General features: G+C 38.8%; 1 protein-coding gene across 1 annotated transcript in view; it reads right to left on the reverse strand.

The window, feature by feature from the left end:
* si:ch211-180f4.1 (uncharacterized protein LOC100144405 homolog) overlaps positions 1–21,080 on the reverse strand; it is a 32,232-nt gene extending 11,152 nt beyond the window's left edge. Inside the window, exon 1 of the mRNA XM_007245849.4 lies at positions 20,712–21,080. The gene's annotated coding sequence lies outside the window, so the exon portion shown is untranslated. The remainder of the gene's footprint in view (positions 1–20,711) is intronic.
* Positions 21,081–21,629: the final 549 nt, after the last annotated feature.

The following is a 21,629-nucleotide window of genomic DNA, read 5'->3' on the forward strand; positions in this document are numbered from 1 at the left end:
CTACAACCTCCGTGCAATCAATCATATTTCCCAGTGGATGTCCCCTCAGAAATCAGAGCTGTCAAGAGCCACGCTGCAGCTGCGAGACACCAATAGCCCAACTGTCTCCGCTTTACTGAATCAGATGTGAGGGCAACAGCTGACAAGCCAAAGCCTGACATATTCCACACAGACATGTAGAACAGACTGCCGGTTCTGCTTGTTTGGGTCTCCGGCTGCTTTAATGGGCCCACTCTGTGGAAGCATCTCACTTCAGCAGCATCACACTCGTCTAAAATTCTTCAGACGGAAAAAGCGGGACACGGAAACGGACACAGACGCCACTCCAGCTCCAGAGGCAGTGGGCGATGAACACGAAAAAATAAAACAAGATGAGAATAATCTCAAACTTTCTACCTTCTAAACCCACCACTTCCAACTCAAACATCTTCCTGCTCCCTAAACTTCCCCCAAACCCGCACCAAACACTTTTTCCTTTCAAGCACCATGAACACAAATTGACTCCCTGGGGCATTGCATCACCGGGGTGGGGGTGAGGGTGAGGGGGGAACAGACAGTCCGGCAGGCCGGCGGGCGGAGTGCATGATGACTGGCGAGGGAGGGAGGGAGGGTGATGAAGGGGGTACAGGTGAAAGTGACCCAGAAATGTCTGCAGAAAGTGTGTTTGAAAGCTCCTCTGAGGCCGGGGGGTTTCCACACCGTGTCAGTGCAGGAGCCTCTGCTCTCCTCTCCTTTGATTTCTCTTGCTGCCCCCTGGGCTCCGTGTTTAGAGTAGCTAGATCGGTAGCAGCAGCCTTAGCTTTAAAGCAGGTCCTTCATCAAAAGTTTTTTTTGTCTTTGTCTGGTGAATAAAGAGGGAAGAATCTTAACATCTAAATAAAAAATCAAAAATGTTCTTCTACATTTTAAGACTCTTATTATTTTTTTATTCCATTCCTGAGTAGCCAGTGAACTTTTAGAAAAGCACCGGATCCCCAGCACTCAAACATCAGCTAACAGACGCCTGTGCTGACTGACCAACATCACAATGCCACCTACCTGCTCAGAGAAAGCATGGCCAATTTTGCTCTCTCGGACTCAGGCTGCTGATGTCAAGAAGCATGATCAGGGATTCAAACCAGCAATCGATCCTCAGATCATAATGGAAGTACTTAAGTCCGGTGGACCACTCAGAGTTCCCAACGTTCCCTGTATTTATGAAAATATGAGGACTTATGATGGCATTGATTTTTATGTAAAAATAAAAGGTGGTAAAATGTTCTTACTTGTATATTTGGTTATATAGACTATTTATTAGTCTTGGTTCAAGGAAGAGTGATCATTTATTAACAATCATTACCATAGCTGCATAGCTACATACAGTAGCTTCTGCCCAGATGTCAGTCATTGGAACTCTGGTACTTAACAGCTCCTGTGATGTTGGTAAAGATGAAACTGAAACTTCATGTGAAGCGCAGAAGTTTTGAGTTTTGCGCATGAGTATCAGTTACTCAGCACAGACAGTTCAAAAACATGTCAGAAATGGGTTACATTTAATAATAAAGTGTGAACACTCAAATCAGATTTGGGTCATTTTCACCTGCTGTGTGAACGTAAACTAAGTGTGAGCTGAATAAGTGAATCCTGAGCTAAAAGAGTGGGCACACTGACACTCCACTATCCAGACCTTCACCTGACCTGCTTTCATTTTTCACTACGATGGAGAGAATCCTCTGTGTCCGTGACACACCTAAGTGAAGTACTGTGTCTTTGAGCGCTGCTCTTGAGAAGGGCACACTCTGGTAGCTATTTCGGCCCCCGTGCCCCATGAGGTGCCTGCCCGCTCCGGTCGGCTGGGCGGTAGAGAGTCCTGGTGTCCTGGTGTCTGTGTCGGTGCGGGACTCGTCCCGAACGCTCCGAGCTGCGTTCGAGAGTGGATCAGCTGTGGCCTGTTCTGCCTGGGATGTGTGATGGTCTCTCGCACGCTTGTCTGATCGCATTAGCGAACGGTTCGCTCGCACAGGACGTTCCCCTCTCGGCCCCTCCACACAGCAGGAAATGGGGCCACCTTGCCTGATGCCATGGCAACCTGACAGGAAGTAGCAAAAGGGACCAACCCTTAGGGCTGCTGTTGGTGATGCGCGCTGTGGGACCATTCACAGCGTTCAGTGAAACGCAGAGAGACAGAGAAAGAAAGAGAGAGAGAGAGGGAGGGGGAACAGAGGGAAAGAGAGAATGAGAGGGAAGAGGATGGGGGAAGAGGGAACAGAGAGAAAAGAGAGAATGAGAAAGTGAGACAGGGAGAGATGAAGTGGGGTGGGACAGTGGAAGTGCATCTGGAAGGCAGGAGGGAATACTATAAAAACAGTTTTAAAGCTCGACTCTCACTCAGCAGACGGGAAGACGCCGACAGAACTCGACTAAAACAGATGTTTGCCAGTCCGTGTCTTGGAGTCCCTCCTGCACAGAACATTTTATCATTTTCCTCACTCTAACACTATACCTACAAAGCTGTCCTAGAATCAGGGTATGTTCAGGTATGAGTAAATCAACAGAGAAAGTAGAATACCAATACTGCAACTTTCCAGTAAGTTTGTTATTGCTGTATTTTCTGACAATCCAATATTTTCAAGAAACATTTGCACAACTCCAGAGCAAAATAAGGGTTATCCAGAGGTGCCCAGTATTAAAGTACCAATACTTTGTTACCCTATGTACACAGAAATGTTGGTTATCTATGATTTACTGGAGTAATTATTTATTTTTCAGTTGACTTTTTACTTCTGCTTCGTTACTCCTATTTCGTTACAGCTTGTTCTCATTCCGGCTTCTTATCGTCCAATAAAACCCCTATCCAGATAAATCTCTCCATCCAGATAGAGTAAATCTGATTCTGACTGGATGTAGAGAAGTACAAACCATAACCTCAAACATGGTTCCTCCTTCAAAAGAAACCCCAAAAAAACAGGTCAGTTCCAAAAATCTCAAACTGTTACATCACAGTCCTGTTTTATTACACATTGAGCAAACCAGTCACAGCTTTAAAGCTGTTTTTTTATTAACAGACTTAGTAAAACATTGAATCTATTAAAACTAATGAAAATAAAAATTCTTAAATCAATGAATTCTAAAGTAGCCCGCACAGACTGGTTCTTTTTTTTACTGCATACAATATAATTCTAAAAAAAAAAAAAAAAAAAACAATTATGGACCGTTACCAATATAATTACAATGACAATCACTGTGCATCTAGGCTATTTCTATTATACACTATTTTATACACACTTCTAAAAACAAGAGTACTTCACCTGCTTTTGTTGGAGTAACTGTCTACTAGATTGTGGAGCACTGCTGTCCCAAAACCCAATCTCTAAACTATTGGATGGAGCTCCATCATTGCAGAGTACAAAGTTTCACTGCTCCACAGCTAAACATCTCTCTAGCAGATCCAAAAAGACTATAAAAAGTAATATCTAAAAGTTCACTAAAAGGCACATCCAAACTTTGTGAAGTCATACTCTGATGCTGTATTCCACTTTCTACTAGTGGAACTCTGACAGACAGATTTATTCTAATCCCCGTGACCTGGTACCATGCTAACGAGAGCGCTCTCTGCTCGGTGCCAACGGCCTATGAAATGTCTGCATATCCCCTTCCCCTTGAAGCCGCGGTCTGTGATGTTTCAGCTGAAATCTCCATCAATACACAAGACTGGTTCTCACACTGCTCTCCTGATCACTCGAACTAAAGCCCTTCAGGTTCTGAGCTGCAGCAGCATCTGCCTAACAGCTAAAAGTGAAAATAAAAATCAGCTTTTTTAAAATTGTGCATTCACAGCTCAGTCCTGAACCAGGGGCCCGTTAAAAGTGAGAGTTTATCTAACTGATTACAGTATAGCAAATATGTCTACTATATTACTAGAAGGGGTGGGAATATGGTTCATGAGCCCTTTTAGCAAATACCCATATATCATCTAGGGGTGTGCCATAATAATAACATGTTGTATGTTTATTTTTAATTTGTTCATGAATGAAAAATTATGTCTAAATAAATCACATTTTAGTTTTTTTATGTAAAAGAGTGTCCATATAAAGTAATCTGATTTTTTTCAAAAAGGAGAATATATGAGAATTCAGTCACCGCTTCCTTTTTAACTCCAGCACTGCTGAGTAGCATGAGAGCGTGCTCGGAGGAAAGCACAGCGACACGGTTCTGATATATCAGCTCACAGATGCTTTGTGCAGATCGACATCACCCTAGGAGTTATGAGGGAAAAGAGCGCCATCTACCCACTCAGAGGGAGCAAGCCCAATTGTGCTCTCTCAGGGCTCTGGCAGCTGAAGGCAAGCTGCATGACTGGGATCCGAATTCAAATCAATACTGTGATCCTAAATGGCACAATCCTCTGCATTGGCCCCATCATCGAGATACTGGTCCCCAGTCATGTCTACTACACGCAACTGTGTGCAGAAGTCCAAGAGATCACAATAATAGTGTGTCTTTGTTGGCATTATAATTGTGCAGTATAATGAATTCTGCTCTTCGCATATATCGTCTTATGATCCGAGGTCAGAGCACAGGGTCGGCTCTGCCACGCTGCCCCTGGAGCAGCAGTATCAGCTTAAGCCTGGTACACACTACAGGATTTTTAAAAATCCTACAGATTTGAGAATCAGAGCACATCTTATACACAGCAACAGCGGACTGATATATCTGAAATATGCACAGATAAAGGAAAGGAGTATGTATGAATTTACTGGACAACAGTAAATATTCTGATAAATTTCCTTTATATACATCATTATCATCCATCCATCCATTCATCCGTTCGATAAACCAACCAACTATCCATCCATCCATTCACTCAACCAAGAAAACAACCATCAATACGATCTATTAATCTAAAAACCATCCATCCATCCCAGAATAAACCAAACATCCCTTCATCCACCCATCTATCAAACTAACCATCACTTTATACATCCAGTAAAACCATCAATCCCATATATTAATCTAACCAACCATCCATCCATCCAAGAATAAACCAAACATCAATCCACCCATCCAGTAAAACCATCAATCCCATCTATTAGTCTAACCAGCCATCCATCCATCCCAGAATAAACCAAATATCAATCCACCCATCCATTAAAACCATCAATCCCATCTATAAATTTAGAAACCATCTATCCTTCCATCCATCCATCCCAGAATAAACCAAACATCCCTCCATCCACCCATCTATCAAAACTAACTATCACTTTATACATCCCTTTATAAACCCATATATCCCATTTATTCATCCCACCAACCAAACCTCCATCCATCCATCCACCTACCTATCTATCAAACCAACCATCAATCCTTAAATTCAATAAAACCATCAATCCCATCTATTAATCAAACCAACAATCCTTTTATTCATCCACCCATCCCAAAATGAACCAAAAATCCATCAATCCATCCATCCATCTCATAATAAAAAATACCCCTGTCCATCTCAAATTACACTGGTCTTTATACACTACATAAATCTAGTGTTTTGTGAATGTGTGTTTGCAGTGTGGTAGGTCTCTGTATCTATATTAGAAAGCTGATAGAAGGCAGTAAGTAAAGCTCATGCTTGTGGTAAACATTGTACTCTTGGACAGATGTTGGTCAGTTCTGCTTCTTAATAAAAAGTTGCTCTACTCATCCCTCTGACCACGCAAAGTACTTCTGCACGGTTCACAGTTTAATTTGAGAGAGATTATCAGGCCAGCTGTTCACGAGAGCGGCACAACAGCCCCAGTCACAGGACTCTTCTGACTACCTTTCTTACTGTTATAGGTCATTTAATGTACAGCAAATAAAACATATTAAACAGATCCACCCGTGCAATACTAATGAGCCTCTCTTTCCTGGCCTGAAGAACTGGAAAAAGCATTGGGAAACATAGGAAAATCAATGTCCCACTGCTACACGGAATTATCCAATAGTCCATAATGATGGGAAAATTAATACTTGTTGCCTGATTCTGTTTACAAAAAAGCAAAAGAATATAAAACTGTTTTCAGCTGTTATTTTAGAACAGCAAAAAAATGTTTTTTTAACAATATTATTGTAGCAGTGATTCTTAATCTTGATTTAATTTTTAATAGCTCTTGCATAATTAAAAAAATGACTTTTTTTTTTAGACTTTCTTTTATAGTCATTTTCAAAGGAGTCAAAACCATGAAACACAATAAAACTCATTTGAAAACTAACTTTTGATTTAGCTGTATTTTAAGAATCGCAAGTAGTTCTCTCCAATCTTAAAATTAGCCTTCATACTGAACAAGCTAAAAATAAATTAAAATAACTAGAAAAACAAAAAATAGCTCTTTTAGAATAGCTAAAAATAGCTAAAGAAGCCTGTAAACTGAAAACTGTAGCTAACTAAATAAATAGCCGAATTACTAGCTGTTTTAATAAAAAGCAGATATGCTATCCGTGAGTTCTCTATTGGTGGAATGTGAGCTTTCTTACTAGCTGGGTAGCTAAGCTATGGAAATTCATATACTTTATAAGTTTTTTCAAATTTTATGATTGAATAGGCACTAATGTGTTAGCTAGCTAGGTAGTTCTGTTGATATGCTTTGCCTACAGTCAGTGAGCTCAGACTGCATCAGAAAAACTCATTAAAAAACATGTAAAAACATTGTATCATTGAGCCACCAAGCTGCATATATTGATTAGCAAAACTTGATAGAACACCCCAGCTAGGCTAAGCTAAGCTAAGCTGGCTAAGATGTGGTTAGTGTTAGGTAAATGTGATCACTGTTGAATAGTCAGAATATGATATGATAATATGATTTCGAAAAACATTGGCTCCGAGAGATCCAGCGGACTAAGGCGCTGCCACTATGATTGGAAGAACGCTGGTTTGAATCCCAGTCATGCAGCTTGCCATCAGCTGCCAGAGCCCTGAGAAAGCAAAATTGGCCATGCTCTTTCTGGGTGGGTGATGTCAATCAGCCCGAGGCGTCTGTGAGCTGATGTATCGGAACCGAGACGCTGCGCTTTTTCTGCATCAGCAGTTCAAAAAGACAAAAAGAGTCTGACTTCACATGTGTCGGAGGAGGCATGTGCTAGTCTTCACCCTCCTGGTGTTGGGGCATCACTAGAGATAGGAGGAGTTCTAAGGAGTGGGTTGGGTAATTGATCTTGTAAATTAGGGAGAAAATGGGATTTAAAAGAAATTGTTAAAAAAAAAGCTAAAAATGACATCCCAAATAATACTGAAACCTTACAATTGAGAATATAGATAATATATAGAATATGTTTTCACAGAGCAGCTGAATTAAAAGCATTGGTATTTGAACCCCCCGGCTGGGGCACGGCGGTGGGGTGTGTGTAGCGATCACAGCACTTCAGTCCGCATTCTTTCCTTCTTATCTGCCATGCTTCGACACAGCCTCTCACATTTGCAAACGTATTGGAGACGATGAAAAATTCATGGACGACTTATTAATAATGGAGGGAGCTGCAGGCAGGTCTTTAATTTTCATCTCTGCCTTTTTGGTAGCAGGCGCAGGGGGCTGGGGTGGGGAAGCAGCTGTTAATTGGTGTGGAGAGCTATATCGAGAGCGTCACGCTTTGTCAACATCTCTCGACCACCCTCCACACCTCTGACCCACCCTCTTTCACGCTCTATCCGTCTCGCACGCAAATCGTTCTTCCCGTCCCAGAATCCCTCTGTAACCCCACCAGCCTGACAGGTGTTCTCCTCTCTCTCTCTCTCTCTCTACTGAAGAGTATAAATAATCTCTTTAATGGACGGCCCAGGCCCAGGCCCTCACTAATGCTGTGCTCTCTCGCCTGCTTTTAACTGGGTCTGCCTCAGCCATTACTCAGTACCTCCTTAAAGAGGCTTCCCTCCACGCCTGTGACCCAGTCTGGCTTTTTCTCGTCTGCTGATCGGAAGCGCGCTCCTGCGCTAGAACTGCAGAGGATATTAAAAATGAAGTCTTATGTGAGCGCCATGTAAATATTGATATGGAATGAAACAGCACGGGCTAAAAATAAACACGTAACATCACTTCTGAGAGCTGAATCTGCCTGGAGTTCACTCTGAGCTGCAGGTACCTGCACCAATCTACCGAACCACCATCTGTCTGTCTCTGTGCTCGGGGTCCAACACAAGAGTCCTGGGATGTACTGAGGAAGTACTGAAGATGTCCTAAAGGAGAGCTGCACAATACTGGAAATAAACTCAATTAAACTCAAGTTCAATGATCCAAAGTGCCATGACATTAAACAATGCACTTAATAATCCTAGTGTATCCGAAAATAAAGTACACTAAATGACAGATATAATCTGTCTCCGATAGTTATGTACATTCAAATTGATGTGTTATATTTTTATATATTGCCATAAATTCTGACACGATATATTGTGATATATTGATATTATTGGAAACTGTTAACATGATTTAAAACAATTCTAATATTCGTTTTGTTGCAAAACGTTTTGGAAACAGTATACAAAAGTAATAGAATTCATAGAATATGAATAGATTCGGATTTTAGGTTCAGAATCGCAATTTAGTATCAGGCAAAACTGGATATTAACAACAGGACCATAATTCTAAGCTTTTGGCAAAGCTGTATGCCTATTTACATTTTTTTTTTTTTTTAATAAGTAAATAAAACAAACAGACAAAAGAAGAAACATTTGATTACATTGTGATAAAGATCCACAAAAACGGCTCAGAGCAATTCAGCGGGCTAGGCGCTGCCACTATGATCGGGAGGTTGCTGGTTCGAATCCCATTCATGCAGCTTGCCATCAGCTGACACAGCCCAGAGAAAGCACAATTGGCCTTGCTCTCTCTATGTGGGTAGAGGTAACTCCTAGGGTGATGTGGATCAGCACAAGGCTTTCCTCCGAGCGATAGCGCTGTGATGCTACTCGGTAATGCTGCATCAGCAACAGTTCAAAAAGAGGCGGAGTCTGACTTCACATGTGTTGGAAGAGGCATGTGCTAGTGTTCACCCTCTTAGTGTTGGGGCATAACTAGTGATAGGGGAGTGTGTTGGATAATTAGCCTTGTAAATTAGGGTCAAAATGGGATAGAAAAAAAAGAACCACAAAAACTCTACATCTTTATGTACACAATAATTGACGGGAAAATAAATAAAAAGCACAAGGGCTGCACATAACTCTGCAGTAAACAGTACAGCACCATTAGCACAGCATTCATTAGTGCAGTGTGGTTTTGGGTGCAGTCTGGAGCTGCTTATCCACTATTAGAGATGGCAGATCAGTATTGATGGGCTTGGGTATTGAGCTGATATCAGCAGAAAATGCTGGATGGGATCCTGGAGAAAAAATGCAAAGAATGAAGCTGATATGACCCCGTATCAAATCTGAAATCCTGAAACAGCACACACTCACTCACTCACTCACTCGTACTGGGTGAAGAAATGATTTTAGCTGCTGTTTTTTTATCTTGTTGTGGGAGAATGTTTGAGTACAATCATAAAACCCACTTTTAAACTTAACTCAACTTAATTGTGTTGGTTGAAAATAGTATGTTTTTTTTTATTTATAAGGATACATACACCCACACCATTTTATGAAAACGCAATCCTTAATGGTCCTTTAGCACGCAATATTTTGTTGATTTCGTCTAATCTTTACCAGTTTTTTTTTTTTTTACCAAATTAAAAGTCCTTCTGACTTAAATCTCTTCAATTGGCTCTGTGCACAAGATGGCGCCACCTAACTTCCGGGTAGTGAGTGGTAGGTATACTAGTTTCCGGTTGGAGTTGTTGTGGGGAGAACTGCCGGCAGGAGTACAGAGTGAAAGCGACCATGAGTGTTTTTAAAGTTAAGGAGAAACGAAAAACACAAAACAAAAAAAACTGACTGTGTTATTTTTATAATTAAAGGATCCTCTATAAAAATTTGGAGACACTGGGAAACATACCAAACTGTTATATTTTAATAATAAAATCAAAAAAATTAAATTCAACAACAATACTATCATGCCTTTATTTCCAATAACGAAGGCAATGGGCCAGTTTTTCTTTTATAAAATTCATTACTGTTGGTCACATGAAAAGTTTAAGGCATATTTACAAGCTTATTCAATAAAAATAAATAAATTGACCCATAAGAATCCAGAGCCAGTTTTGAATACAAAAAAAAAATACAAAATTGATTCAGGTAAAACAAACGTTGTTTACATATTATTGGGATAATGAGGGAACACAAATATTTTACGGTTTGAATACTAATGTAATATAAATGCATATTAAACATTAACAAACAATTTTAGAGAACTTCTGGGTTAATCACACACTGAACTGTTTGAAACTAAGGATATACAATAGTAAACAACTATATATCTCCCGATGCCAGTATAACTTACAGAGGGTCTAGACACAGGGTAGAACTTATCTATCTCTCTCTCTCTCTCTCTATCTATATATACATAATTATTTATATACATAATTATTTATATATATATATATATATATATATATATATATATATATATATATATAAATAATAATATATATATATATATATATATATATATATATATATATATATAATATAAATATAAATATAAAATATATATATATACAAAATATAAATATAAAATATATATATATAATATATTATAAATAATGGGTTCTGGGTTAATCACACAGTGAACTGTTTGAAACTTAGAATATACAATAGTAAACAACTATATATATATCCCGATGCCAGTATACATTATACATATTTATAACTTACAGAGGGTCTAGACACAGGGAATAACTTAAAAATAGATCAAAAATAATATTTATATATATATATATTCTCTCTTACTCCTGGGCGCTGTACATCATTTATAGTTATTTTTGGTAAGTCCTGGAGAGATCGCGTGTAGAAAGCCATACTGTCTGCTGACCGGCGCTGAAAAGCGGAAATGACTCCGCCTACCAGTCGTAGACCGGAAACAGGCAGCGTCGTCTCATGCAACTAGCGAATAGGATTTAGATCCTAAAATCAGTGCAGGCCACTTTTGAACTCTCCAGTGCTTTTTTCCATCAATTTGAAGTATGCTTGGGGTCATTGTCCTGCTGGAAGACCCATGATTTAGGACTCAAGCCCAGCTTTCTGACACTTCAGCTCTACACTGACCCAGAGCCCTTTGGTAATCTTCATATTTCATGATGCTTTGCACAGAGTTATGGCACCCAGTGCCTTAGAATCATTTCTAGGAGAAATAATAACAGTGAAAAAAAAAACAATAATGTGCTTAAAGTGTGTCTTAATAGGCTAGGTAACTTAGTTTAATAAAAAAAAAGCAATATAACAGGTAATCTGACATTCACAGGCATTCTAAATATAACTGCAATTTGTAATTTCTCTTCACAAATCATAACCGTGCACTCAAATCCAGCACTGTGTGCGCATATGTGTGTGTGTGTGTGTTCGCCAGAAGTGATCACCCTTACAAAGCTATGGGGAATGCCATCTCCGAGCAGCCTCTACGGCTATATTCTAGAGCGAGTGTAGGTCTGAATCGCTGAGAGCAAAAACCAGCGTAAGCATTTTTGAAAAGGAAAAAAAAAAAAAAAAAAAAACTTAAAATTCAGGAGCTTTAGTCTCTATGCTGTTGCCTATAAAAGCAATCTCAGTTCACTCTGCTGTCATCAAGTGAGCAGATCACTGAGCCCCCGGGCCTGCAGGGGGAATTACTTACATTTTTAAATGACTTTTAAGAGAAATCCTGCAACATTTCAGTTCCATTACTGTTTCATTTGCTGAACAGCTTTATTTAATCATAAGACAGCTGCTCAGCTGCTCTCCATAAAAACAGAGCGTCTGGGAATGTGCTGGGAATCAGAGGCAACAGAACTAAACATCCAACTACTAGCTGCTTCAGGAGCTTCTCAACGGTGCTCTAAAATGTCAGGCTGTGTTTTCATTAGTGCAGCACAGGGAACTGGCAAACCGTGACCCTAAATCACTTTCAACACAATCCAAAAAAAAACAGTACTAGTATATACTTGTATGTTTGAGGGAAGATAAAGCCAACGTGGGGCACTGGAATAAATAATACATGATAAAAAAGGATAGGGGAAACTTTTTTTACTTTATTGTGAATGTCTCAGCTTGGTTGTAAGGATTTCTGAATTAAAATGTAATTTTCTGAGTATAAAAAAAGAGTTTTCACACCAGTAGTTGGCTTCTCTGGTCTGGATCAGTTGATTGCTAACCTCTGGTTGGTTTGGTTTCACACAGGCATAAACCTAAACGCACCAAAATGCGCACTACGAGAAGATTCTCTGCTGTTTTAACCCAGAATGCTAAAAAAAACGTGCCGCTGTGCTTTTAAACAGTGTTTGCAATGGGACGTGCCGCACATATGTGAGCAGTGAAAGCTGCACATACTGTGCGTGTGAACAGCATGGAGCAGCAGAGACAGCTTTTGTTCATAGCAGTATATTATCTGGCTAATATATGAAATGAAACTGTGGCCTTATCAGCAGTTTAGCTCAATTAAAAAGAAGTATATTTGATAGCTGGGTCAGATCGAGACCAGAAAACAACTCCAAAAAAAAGTTGGGAAGTTTGTGTCAAACTTGGTGGGTTAATTGAATTGCATTAAATAAAAATACATACTAATGCAGTACTGATTACAAATGAATTAATGTCCCTTAACACATGTCATAATAATACATGTACTATTAATATTTTTTTAAATTTAATAAATGCATTCTTTAAAAGATTTAAGACGATGATTAGCAGCACCAACTCCTGCACAACAGTCAAGCTCTAGTAAAATGAGATGTAAGGAAGCTTTCTCTCTTTCTTTATCTCTGTTACTCATTCTCTTTAAACTCTCTCACTCTTTTTCTTTCACCTTTTTTATTCGTTCCTACCTCTTTCAGCGCTTGTGCCCCTGTGCAAAGTAGAGAATCATTTATGATTGAACTGATACAGAGACTGTGATAAAGAATGGAGGGCAAAGAGACGGGGAGGAAGAAGAAGGAGGAGGAGGAGGAGAGCGACAGAGAGCGAGAGATAAGCCAACACATTGTCAGAGAAGAGAGATACAGTAGATGGAAGTGAAGAAGCCTGTCCCGGGGGAGTGAAGCCTTGCTCAAGGACGTGCCCAGCAGCTCTTTCATGATCGTTTGCTCTGGGATATAAAAGCCCTGGTGCTCCATCTCTCTCTCTCTGCTGTCTTTTTCCCCCCTTTCTATCTCTCTTTTCCGCTCCCTCGTTCTCCACCCACAGCCCGACTCTGTTTGAACACTGGACTCTCTGTGAAGTTCATTTAGCGCTGCCTCTCCAAACGAAGCGCTCCGTAACCAGCCACTTCAGGGTATTAGCCGGAGTACTGACAACAACCTCCACACCACTCAAGCCGGCCGTGAAGCATCAGCACGTCCGGCGAGCGCACGAGCGGCAGGTCATTTCACACTGAATCATCACGCCCGTCACACAAGGCTCTCTGCTGCAGAGTGGCATTAGCAATTCAATACTGCCCCCGTGTCCTTCACAAACACTTCCACCGGAGCACTGATGCTGTTTCAGGGCGGATTCAGCGAGCCACGTCCACCTCTGTGCACTGCACAGCTTCTACAAAGAGTCCTGAAGCAGAAAAAAGGGTCCGGTTCAGGCGACTGAAGGCTGCGTTCGGGTTTCGCTCTCTAACTCAAAGGATTAAGATGCAAAGTGGCATCATAAAAAGCAGTTCTGAAAGAAAACACTTGAGCCAGTGGCCTCCTCCAGTTATAAGGAGCTGAATTTAACCCCTAAAACTCATGGCTAAGGGTTAATATTCAGTTATTTATCATATATTTAAGACAAGATGGGGGTTAATATGGCAGATGTATCATTTAAAAAAGTAGTTTATTGTGATTTATTGTATTATGAACACCTTCTATTAGAAGAAAAACCTTCTATTAACCCTCTATGGCATAAATTATATTTTTGAGGAGGAAAATAAAAACATTTTTGCTTTTTTACTTTTGCATTTTGCTTTTTTCAGACCATGTATTATTTTGGTGATAATAATAATACAAAATACACTATAAAATATTAATTTAGTTTCTTCCATAATCTGTTTCTAAGGGGCAACTCTCTTTATTGTCCAGGGAAGATTTTTTTTTTTTTACAAGATTCTGGTTACAAAAAGCCACATGAATTCCAATCAGGGCGTTTTTACTCCAGCATTATTTGCTCTGGTTAAAAGGGACTCTGGACTCTTAGTTAATTGGATGAACTGCATCAAATATGAAATAAAGGTTAATGTACTATGTAAATGATTGTATTTAAAGTCTGCTGTTGGTGCATTTTGCTTGTGTACCAAAATATTGCAATATATGGTCAAAAAGGGCTGTAAATATGTATTATATAACATGGGTGGCCGAAATGTCACTAAAATAATATCACAATATTTTAATGGTATTTTCAAGATAATGATACTCTTGGTGATATGAAAAGACTGAATTATTAAAAACATATTCTTGAATTATTTCAAGAATACACTACTGCAACAAAATAAAATAAATTGTATTATAGCATGTGATATGATATGATATGATATGGCCCACCACTAACATATTAAGCCTATTAAAAAATACAATAATTCTGTCAGATTTTTTAACAGAAGTCAATGATCCAGAATTTCATGATACTAATAATAATAATCTCCATATATCCAGGATTAAAATGAAAAAAATATATATACTAGACAGATACAATCTGTCTCTAGTAGATATATAATGAGAAATAAGAAAAGTGTGAATTTTTTGTCAACTTTTGTTACAAAAACAGCACAAACGTAGTACCCTGATGTGATAATTAGGGGTGGGTGATATGGCACAATATTTCAGGGTATAATATTGTCCACGATATTAAAAATTGGTGGAGATATTATTGCATACGATATGATATGGCACGTCCCTAATATATAATAATATAATATTCTTACCAAGTTGTCTACCTGTGGTAAACAAAACTCTATAAATGTATAAATGAATAAGTCACTGCTGATATAGACTGATATGTATGTTATGCAGTTGTAGTGTATAAAAGTGGTGAACTGAAGTGTATGTAGTAAAAATAAACTCTAGTCATTAAACTATGTAAATAGAGTGATATCTGTATAGTAAACTCCTGTCTGTGTGTGTACTGTATGCAGATATAAAAGTGGAAAGCTGAAGTGTGCACACATATACAGATCCTCTGGATTTAAGGGTATAAATGATGAGTTTTGCAGGTGCGTCTGAGCAGGAATAAATCTGTTTATAACAGGCTGAGCTGAATATAGTTTCTGCTCACTCAAATTCCAAGTAAATAAAGTAAGTCTTATAATAATCCAGTGCTGTGGTATTTATAATAATCACGCTGAGCTGTGCAGCAGCGTGTGCTCTCTCTCTCTCTCTCTCTCTTTCTCTCTCTCTACCGAGTGTCGAGGTGTGAATTCTGCTGTCAGTAACACAGATTAGCGTGTGCAGACAACATCAGCAACAAGAACTCCATCCTCAGCTTGACATGACAGGGGGAGGAGCCGCCAGCCTTGAGAAGCCTAACGCTTCTAACACATCTCAGCACACAGGCAGCGCTGTAGTGGGGGTTTGTTCGTGAGGTTCGTGAGGTGGGACTGCGTGATGAAGATGAGGAGTGATCTTCTTCATTATCACTTCTCCAATGTCTCAGGGTTCTCAAAGCATCTGTGTTTTTTTTTTCTCTCTTTTCTTTACACGCCATCTTCCCTCCCTCTCCTTTCGCTCCTCTCACAGTTTGGGTGTTATGAGCTGCAGGCCTGTTTGGAGCTCATGAAACACATTTTCAGCAAACGCTGAAGCTCTTTTGGAATCGTCAGAATCTCTCATTAGTGGCAAATTGTGCAGATGAGGCTACTAATGATGAAAAAGAAGCAGTGATAATGACCCATCATTTCTGGCATGAATATCTAATACCTAATGTATAAAAGCCTTAAGGCTGACTGATAGACTGCAACCAAAAAAAAAATACATTCACTAAACAAAGAAATAAATAATAAACATATATATGCTGATAAAAATTTAGTTTTATAAAATGCAAAAACGTGAAAAAAGCTTACTGATAAAGCTATTCAGCTCTACTATACACTCTGCTGTAAGGCAACCCATCAGTGAAAGATGCTACAAATGTGCCCCAGTTATAAATAGCCCATTCTACAACGTCTCCTTAAATCACATCAGTTTGCAGTAATTGACAGTAACTTATTGCTCAGAGAGCACTATTACACTAAATACACTCTCTATACAATTGAAAAATATAGGTACTACAAAGGGTTGTTTGAGCAGTACAATAGAAGAACTGTTTTTCCTTCCATAAAGAAGATTATAAGATTTATGCAGGCAACGTGTATATGTATATAAAAAAAATCAAAGTAAATGTTCTTCAGATTAACAGTTACTTTAGTGAAATGGTTCTTAATTGACCAAAACTGTTTTTGTGGCATCACCTAAATACCTCCTCTTTGTAGCATCTTTATTTTAACAAGATATGAGTGTAATTTACAGTATATACTAGGGGTGTCACGATCTCGATATTTTATCGAAATCGAATCGAAATGAGGTCACGATCTCGAGTATCGAAGTCAAAAAGAGGATCGACGATCCCTCCTGCGCGCGCTACGCAAATAGCGCAGCGCGCTACGCAAATGGCGCGGCACCAACACAGCGCATCCTATTCATTTAAATAGAGATAGCCACTGCATGAGCGCAGTCGGCGGGAGTGTGATCACTGTTTTTATCTGTCCAACGGGGGAGGGGGGGAGGGGGTTGGGCGCGCAGGTTTTGTATCTGTATCTAACGGAGGGGTGGGTGCGCGCAGGTGAGAGCGTGTGAACTCGCTGAAATGCGTGTGTCAGTGTGACTTGAGAACACTGACTATAGATCACAGTGAGGTGGATTAAAAATCTTAAACTTATAATTGACTACACCTGTTGCTTTCCATTGAATTAAAAAAACATCTTTCTCTCAGATAAAGTAAACACAAGCGTGTTTCTGACTAAAATAAAAGCTTTTCAGGAGAGATATAAGTTATGTGTAAATATTTATAAGACAATACCCACATCACTTATCTAACCAGCCTGTACTGATTTCTGCCCCCCAATAATGCTTTCAATAACCTCTTGTAACCCCTGGGAGCCAGGGGTTACACTCTAATAGCCTTTAATAGTCTTCAGTAGCCTTTAAAAGACTTACCTGGCGGCCGTGGTGTGTCCACTAAACTCCGTAGTTATAAACATCCTGAGGTTAGCAGCGCGCTAACTGACCTGTTTATAATGTAATCCGAGCAGTGCCTCCGTGTCGGCTGTTCTAACCTGCTGCTGTTAGCTGCTTGGGCTGAAAGATGAACTGTAGTGAGCTGTATTATCCGGTTAGTGGGGTTAAAACCTTTATTTGTTTACAGAAACAGTAAAAACGGACTGGCTGAGCTCTGTAGCCCGTGGCTGGGCTGTACTGAAGTAGTGACTGAGTGAAGAGAGCGGGGCTTGTGCTGCTGCTGCTAGTGGTTGGATGAAGAACTGCAGCTTCATGTAATTGAGCAGTTTCACCAGCCATCCACACACAGCTCTGATAAACTGCTTGTTTTAATAGTGCACACTGTTGCTACCAAAAAAAGTCACTAGATGGCATTACCATATATATCTTAATAAATAATAATAATAATATTTATAATATTTATAATAATAATAATAATAATAAATATATTATTTAAATTTTATGAGGCATAAAATAATAACAAGAAAAAAAAACAAGAAAATCGAGAATCGAATCGAATCGTGACCCTCAAATCGAAAATGAAATCGAATCGAGGATTTAGAGAATCGTGACACCCCTAGTATATACATATGTTTATAAATCTTTTAGGGGCATTATAGCATTGCTAAATCTAAAAAAAAAGCTTTTTTTCTAGTAGGTTTTGAGTCTGTACCTAAGGGAGTTTTCACACCTTCACTTCTTACTTAGTCAAGTTGAACTTGACTCTTTGTTTTTTTTCCACCCTTGGTGTGATTCATTTGGGCAGGTGTGAACACAGTAATTAGGGCTGCATAGGCAAGATACTGGAATAAAAAAGTGCCATTGCAATATTTATTTTTTGATTATGTGATATACACTGTAATAAGTGCTGTTATTATGCTACTAACTAAGCTAATGCTAATCTTCTTCCAGCACCTCTCTCTACTGATTTAGAGCAGTTTAACGTGTGTAGATTTTATTAGATAATTATTTTTTGTATAATGAACAGCAGGGCTCCAAACTAACTTCTTTCTCAAATATCTCAGAACCATCCCAAAGCTTTCTGTCACGTGTCCCATTTTTTTTTCACAGCCACTCAAATGTGGGACAAAAAAAGTGCAGTTCTACTGTTAGCCACCGAACGGAGATGGTTCTTTGATTAGTGTTGCCACTTTTGAAGCTCCACAGTTAACTGACATGGCAATCCACCAGCCACATTTATTTATTTAGGGCTTTTTCTCACTAGCGCCACATTGATCCTCCTCTGCTTGCACTGTTAACAGCAACTTGATTGGCTCAGTGTTGAAAGACAGTACTTTTGTATGTTTCATCCAGCAGGCAGTCTCTTTAAAAACTGTTTATAGTGCTGGTGAGGGTTTCTTATTTTTACAAATAAACACAAAATTGATTTCAGTGTCTTAAAAATGCTGAACACAATTTCATAACTTGGGGATACCCTTATAATTACCTTACTATCTGAAAAAATAATCACAGAATTGATTTATTAGAGACATAAATTATAGTATATCTAATTTAACTGAGCATTGGAGAGTGCCTAAAACAAATTAACTGAGTCACTTTAAAGAGTCACTTCAACCCATGTTATAACATAATAACTACTCTGTACAAGTAAAACAGAGCATCCAAAGGTGGGTTAAGTTACTTAGATCTATGTAAACACATTTTATAACACATTATTACGACCATTATGACCATTCCAAACAAACAAAAATAAAGTGCCTTGATAGTCTAGGTTCTAACATATAATTATATGGTTAAATTAATAGTTAAATACAAATTAAACAACAGCTGAGGTCAGTTATACCAAAGATGCAACATGATATAAGTTAGGACATTATTAGGACATTTTCTTGATTCACTTATAACAGGTTATAAAAACTATTTTATTCTATTAAACACTCAGAAACTGGCATAGGTCACTTTACCCCATGTTAACATGTAAACAAAGGTTAGTATTAACAAAATAAAAGGGATGAACATGTAATATAATACAGAATGACAAACCTAAAAAAACAAATCAATTTAGTGGAGTGCCTGAATTTTGCCTGGATCACTGTTGGCTACAACATGTTATAACATGCTCAAACATGTCATAACAGGTTATAACATGCCTAAACCCTGAACATGCCTATTAGCTTAATCCCACGGGTGAACAGAATGATGCAGAGAGTGCATTCTACCTTTATTACGATGAAGCACAACAACTGCATTACCTGCACATTTATATCAACATTGTATAGCACTATTTTGTTTTGACAGACTTTATCGATTCTCAAAAAAATTGTAACAATTTTACACGTAAAAGATTGGTGTCAGACGTGCCTCATCTAATCTTTAGACCCTGATCACTAGATTTCAGTGTTGCACTATGATTTTGCATAAAGATAAATTTATTATTGCACAAAACTTATTACTTAAACGTGCTTAATGTAAATTTCCCTCATCTGCTGACTTGCTACAGACAGGTACAGATCCCTCCATCAGACAAAGTCTTCTGTCTTATTCTGCTGTGTACTGTCTGAGGTTCTGGCTTAATTTAAATCTTACTTTACTTATTTTGAGACATTGTTATTGCTTATTTTAGGAGATCTTAAAAAATAACAATAATGAAGATGACTTCAGTTTCTAAATCAATTCCTCTGATTTTGCTATTTATAGTTATATGTTTGAGTAAATTGAACATTATTGCTTTATTATATAAACTACAGAAAACATTGTAATACCAAACAAAAATAGTCATTTAGAGCATTTATTTGCATAAAAAAAGAAATGGCTAAAATAACAAAAAAGAAGCAGAGCTTTTAGAAACAAGTTCATATTCATACAGTTTTAAGAGTTCAGAAATCAATATTTGGTGGAATAACCCTGGTTTATAATCACAGTTTTCATGCATCTTGGCATCATGTTCTCCTCCACCAGTCTTGCACACTGCTTTTGGATAACTTTATGCTGCTTTACTCCTGGTGCAAAAATTCAAGCAGTTCAGTTTGGTGGTTTGATGGTTTGTGATCATCCATCTTCCTCTTGATTATATTGCAGAGGTTTTCAATTTGGTAAAATCAAAGAAACTCATTATTTTTAAGTGGTCTCTTATTTTTTTCCAGAGCTGTACATTTTTTGTTTAGTTGTTGACAATGGGATTTTTTTGTAGTGTAAAAGATAGACCAGACCCAAGTATAAGGACAAAAGCACACAAAAAATCATTTTGCATATTAGATCCCCTTTAAAAGAATAAACTGAGATTGAGATACGATGGAGATACGAGCTACACTGCTGCTTCTTCTTCTCTTTATCTGTAAAAGCTGTGTTCATCACAGAAATGCAGCACAAATCGATGTTTTCTAACTAATTAATTGACTATGCTAGTTAGTGTTACCTAATTAGCTCGGTTAGCTAGGCTAAAGGTGCTGAAAGTAAGTTAACGTTAACGCCCTTACCTTTAGCTGGCTAACGGCTTTCCAGCGGTTCCACCGGTCACCGTCGAATTAAGGAGAATTAATCAATTTTCGGCTTTATTTTCTAAAAAAATCGTTTTGTTGGAGCCTCAGGACGAATCCCGCAGCCATGTCCCCGGACCTGAAGCTTTTCTGGAGCCGCTGCGAGTGAACGGGTCCGGTCCAGCCCAGCAGCGACGGTTCCACCTGCTCCGTGCTCTGCCTCTATCTCTCCCGCGCGCTCTGTTCTTTTTTTATCGTCCTCGCGCTCCACCCGTATTCAGACAAGCCCCGCCCCTACTGCGCACTGATTGGCTTGTAGTATCGCGCCTCATACGCTGGGGGGCGCTCGGATTGGTTGGTTGTGAGAATAGCTCTTTGAGCATAACAGCGTAGCTAGAATTGGTTAGCACAGAGCAGAGCCAGTAGTATGTTGTCATGGTCACCTGGCCCCGCCCCTCTTTCCGCTGATTGGACGCGCAGCTTTTGAGTGACAGTCAGAGCGCGCTTGTGAGTCTGATGAGTGTGGGCTTCTATTGGTCAATCCCCGCACAGGAGGCGTGGCCAATCTCTAAATCTCTGAATATATACATTTTTTAAGATTATTACAGTAAATTAACCTTATAAGGCGTGCGTATATAACAATGTATTTTCTTTTTATGTTTTGTTGCATATAAATAACACCAATTTGTGGAAAAAAACTTAATATAAAAAAAACTGTTTAACAATGGCTTCCAAAGAATTTTAGAAGAGAGTCTTTTTTATGCATTAGGGACTGAAAACAGCATTCTTATATATTATATATTATATACTGGAACACAATTAATGCCTGAAAGGGTTATATAAAAAAATTACCTTGTGGATTTAACACAAATATATGTTTTTTATACTGACTTTGAATCAAAAGAAGCAGATAATTTG

Source organism: Astyanax mexicanus, chromosome 12, assembly GCF_023375975.1.
Source record: "Astyanax mexicanus isolate ESR-SI-001 chromosome 12, AstMex3_surface, whole genome shotgun sequence".
NCBI lineage: Eukaryota > Metazoa > Chordata > Actinopteri > Characiformes > Acestrorhamphidae > Astyanax > Astyanax mexicanus.